Here is a 5,000-nt window from a genome sequence, read left to right on the forward strand (position 1 = left end):
ATTTGGCTGCCATTATGAAAGAGGTCTATGGCGCAGAATAAATAAGTCCTGTTTCTTTGAAGATCCAAAAAAAGCCACTGGGAGACTGGAGGTGGGTACTGCATGCTAATGTAGAAAATAAATGAGCTTAGAAGGGATTTTCCTTCCTCCCTAAGACTTGAAGAGAGTTCCTTCAGGAAAGTAAAAGGTTTTTGATTAAGGACACTGAATGGGGGAAGCAAGAACAATTAATTCTGTTGTATGTCTGTACAGCAGACACCAATATGTATTTTCCAGTCACCAACATTGTACTTTTTTTCTTCGAGGGAGTGAGAAGGCTTAAATATGATAACATCTAAACAACGTCCACATTTCTATACCCCTCTCTACTTCAAATGAATGTTGATGCTACAAGAATTTAGCCATTTATAGAATTAAATTGCTAGTGTACATAGCGACACTAAGAATAGGAATCATAATATTGATAATAATAGTACTTAATGACATTAATTATATATGATTACATACATATTTGGACTGAAAATACAGCTTTTATTTTGTGATGCACACGACAGTAATTTGCCTGAGAAACAAAATCTTGAGTAAGTTGAGGCTAAGGTTTTAATTTTGCGCTTTTGTTTACCCAGTCACTCTAGATTTTGCTCCTGCATTTGAAACTATACAGAAGTAACTGTGTCAAGTTGTGGATGCCTATTTTCACCACAGATTTTTATACCCGAGCCTTGTGTACAACTGTGCACAAGAATCTATACGCAGCTTCCTTTTACAAAATTGAGCTTATGTGGGATTGAAAACGAATTTTAACGACAGGTTTCCCAAACTAATGTTTCTTTGCAATCAAATCAAGAACACGTATGATAAAAGACATCTTCAGTATACGAGGATCGCAGTTTGGCAACTTTTCTTTTTTCTTTGCTCGTCCAAAGAGTTTTAGAAAGAAGCCCGCAAGAAGATGGGAGATTTTTTCCGATATAAAAACGATGCTTTTTTTAGAGCGCAAAAAAAAGAGACAAACTTGCTACGGACAATTGTTCATCTGAGCTCTTTCGCCGTCCTTTATTCATCGCGAGTAGTTTTTCGGTCGATTTTAGTTGCTTCCACCAAGTTTCGTTTCTGTAATTTCTAAGTTTTTAGTCCGTTTTGACAAAGCCTTTCAAATTCATATTAATATACCAGGCGGTGAGGCCCCAGTACGTGGTTGGATAATGCTAGGGGTGTGGAAAACGAAGATCGAAGCTTAAGACCCAGAAAACCAAGACCCCCCCGTAAAACATTACTTATTAAAACACATTTCTTTGTTTTCTTGTTGTTCACAATGGCCTGTGAGTCATTTCAGCTGAGTTACCGTTGACGTTGCTGAGAACTTTAGGTCAAACACTACTTTTGGAAAAAACGCTATGTTCGCAGGAAATCAGCACATATGGAATAGCTAAACAATAGCTAACAATTGTATGCGGGCTAGCATCAATCATTATCCCTACTTTTGCCCCTTTCCTAGAACTGATACAAAAATTCGGATTACGCACCCCATACGCCAAACAAGTCACCATGCTCCCAGCCCACCCGAATCATGACAGGACAGCAGAAATTACAGATTGAGGGCGAATCTTACTAGTAGGATTTCATTGACAATTTCTTTAATCAACATGATCTCAAAGTGTATTAATATACTGGACAGTTGAATTATATATTGTAGAAGGTCTTTATACAGTTTCATCTTGCTATTCACGGCACAGATGAGCGATTTTATCTAACCCGCAAAAACAAAAACAAAATTGGTTGGAAGTTGTATCCGAAAATCTCAAATTCTCCTCCGTGTTGTTTGCATAATTTGCTCAAGTTATTTCACACAGACAGAGGTGGATTAAACTTTGCACCTTCCTTCACGAGTTAAATACTATCAGCGTCTCATTATCCGTAATGTACACAACTTTTCCCCAAGGTATAGTTTTTTTGCTTTTAAAAATTAGTTCTTTCAAATAATCTTACAATTGTTATCACATCAATCATATTAACGTTTTGCAGACCCAAGACCTGCCCTCCCCCCCGATATTTCGTTCAGAAACAAAAAAAAATGTTTAATTTACTACTTTCCTAAACGAGTTGAAAGATTTGTTGGTTGGCGAACGTTTACAAAATGTTCATATAGGTCCCGTACGTTTGATAGAATTAATCCTCCGAGCACGCAAAGCCCGCCTTGTTCCATAGCAGTCCTTTCACGCTACAACACCAATCACAAACAAGCGCATCATAGAATCAAGACTGTGGTTCTTGACTGGCCAACGATCTGGAGTCACCGTTTAATTAAACTAAGCAGACCAAAAACACCTGACTCGCTTTTTACATAGCTACATCTCGTATCATGCCAATCACTGATTCGCTCTTGTTACGTGCGGACACCTTGCGGTAAGGACTGTTTCCCTAATATGCGTGAAATAAGGAGACTTGATGCATATTGGAGCTAAACGTGCAAATTGGATAACTAGCCGTCTTCATGCACGTTAAAAGACGAAGCAAAATATAAACCTTGCGGAAAACTTGGGGTGAGCTTAAGTTTTCATTCCAAACAGCTCCTCGATTTTTCAGTGTAAATCAGAAGCTTACGAATCACTGGGTCCGCTGAGCGCCAACGCATCGACCACCTGCTTGCGCTCGAGTTTTACAGAGCACCGAGGTACAAGTCTCACAAAATATTCCAGTTTTAAACTTTTCTTGAGAAGGCGAAGCAACTATTTGCACAAAGTTTTTCCTTCATTTGGAACATGTTACTTAGTCTCCTTCGGAGCCACTCGGGCAGCAGTCGTGCAAACAACGTTCCTCACTCGAGGAGCGTTTCGTGACTTTGACCCGAACCACTAAGAAGGAACTAGAATTCACTAAGCGTTACAGCACGCGATGGATAAATAGAAAGAATCGTCACCAAGGCGTAACGAGCCCATCATGTGTTGGTCACGTGTTTAACGCATTTGAGGTCAAGAAAGAAAGAAATCTGGGTCAGCTTTTAAACACGTGGCTTGAATCCCTTTTTTCCCTTATTGTAGGCTACACCGAAGCAGCAAACTCATTCATTCCTGATAAGATATGAAAGCTTTCTTGTCCCAAAGAACTCGCCTATTATTCTACACAAACACCCAACAACTGTCCGTATATTATTAATTATAAGCCACAACGTAAGCGATGGACTATACAAACATATTTCCCTTTCTATATAATATAACCTTAATTTAGAGACATCTACTTTGGACTCGTCTTCCCTGGCACAAGAGAAGAAGGCGTTTAGCGATAGCGGGTTTGTTCTCCCAATGCAAACTCCGTAGATGAAGTACAGTTGTTTTCTACAAATCTTTGGGTAGTGGTTGGCAAATATACAAAGGCGAAAGTTCTCTAGCTGTTATTGCATGAAAAACTCTCCTTGATGGTCCGTCGTTCCATCGACATTTTCAAATCTTCTTGCTTCTTCTTGCATGCTTTCTTTGATCTTTAAGATCGCAACTGATTCACAGTGATCCTGAAAGGAAATTAAAGCTCTCGTTAAATAAAACGAACAAACAAAAACTAAAAAGGAGCTTTCGATTCAGAGATATTTCTACACTGCTCCATGCACTGCCCTCTCTACTTAACAAGTCTCTGCACTGGTCAAACATTAATTTTTTGGTTCGCAATACTCTCTCCTTCAAAGTCACTATTTTAAGCTGTGTTCAAATTATGATTAGAGTAAACATGTTTCAAGGAAACATGCTTCGCCGAAACATGTTTTTTATTGAGTCGTTCACACCAGATGTCGGTGTGAAACACGTTTCATGCATGGTTGTGTAACTTATGCTGTTTCATGACACTCGCATATTTTTTTTATATTTCAGCTGTAGATTGGAGCTGGAAACTTCTGTAACAGTTGCATTCATTCTTTCGTTTAGTGTTAAATTTCTAGACGTTTGGAGGAGGAGGCCTATGCAGCGTTTAACGAGGAGACGGCATTTGCGCTTTCTTCGTTACAAGATATTCCGTTTCCACAAGCTCATCTGTAACGATCGCCGATAATTGCCATTATATTTCTTCGTCGGCCCATAGACATTTAGCCTCCTAATAGCCTCAATTTTGGTTCTTTTGGGCAGTTGCCTCCTCTCGCATCAATCCGCCATTTTGAACGTGTTTGGTCTGATCATGATTGAAACTACCTCGCGAGGTTGTTTCAATCATGCTCAGAATAATCATGTTTCAACCATGATTCGCGCCTTGCACTGTGTAATGTGAACACTTTTCATAACGAAACATGTTTCATTCGTGATCAGACTAATCATGTTTCGGCCAAGTGTGAACACAGTATTAGAGGCTCCTAAAAGTTGTAATTTGATCTACGACCAAGCAAAGAAGAGGAACGAGCCTAATACCGGGTTGACGTCATAGACTGCTTTGCATTGTGATAGTTCTTTGAAAACAGCATGTTGTTTATCTGTCCAGAAGTGTGTGCCATTTCCTGCTCGTGGAATTAGCACAGAGAGGAAAATAAATTGAATGTATTTTTTTGATCTACGACCAAGCAAAGAAGAGGAACGAGCCTAATACCGGGTTGACGTCATAGACTGCTTTGCATTGTGATAGTTCTTTGAAAACAGCATGTTGTTTATCTGTCCAGAAGTGTGTGCCATTTCCTGCTCGTGGAATTAGCACAGAGAGGAAAATAAATTGAATGTATTTTTTTGCGACCTGATAGTTTTTTTTTACCTCCTGAGGAACTGCAGATTTGGATTTATTTGGTTAGTGCACCGGCATGACATCGACTGCAGACGAATAATGGAAGAACGTTGTCTTTTCCGATGAAAGACAGATCGAGAGGTAAAAGCAACCGTGTCAATATTTGGCTAAAGGATGTCGATAAGTTCAACACGCACCATCATCTGCGAGGACGCTGATCAAGTTGGATCGTATTGGAAGTAACATACCAATAACGAGTGGGAATGTTTCATCCGAGGTTCCAAACACTAACAAACAGATGAAAGCAC

The 5,000-nt window shown here is 39.4% G+C and overlaps 1 long non-coding RNA gene across 1 annotated transcript in view; it reads right to left on the bottom strand.

Annotated features, from left to right (window-relative positions):
* Positions 1 to 3,049: 3,049 nt before the first annotated feature.
* The window catches only part of LOC138024293 (uncharacterized), a 2,554-nt gene continuing 603 nt past the window's right edge, over positions 3,050 to 5,000 (bottom strand). Inside the window, exon 2 of the long non-coding RNA XR_011126961.1 lies at positions 3,050 to 3,508. This is a non-coding gene — a long non-coding RNA (uncharacterized lncRNA). The remainder of the gene's footprint in view (positions 3,509 to 5,000) is intronic.

This window comes from Montipora capricornis, chromosome 11 (genome assembly GCF_036669925.1).
Source record: "Montipora capricornis isolate CH-2021 chromosome 11, ASM3666992v2, whole genome shotgun sequence".
Lineage (NCBI taxonomy): Eukaryota > Metazoa > Cnidaria > Anthozoa > Scleractinia > Acroporidae > Montipora > Montipora capricornis.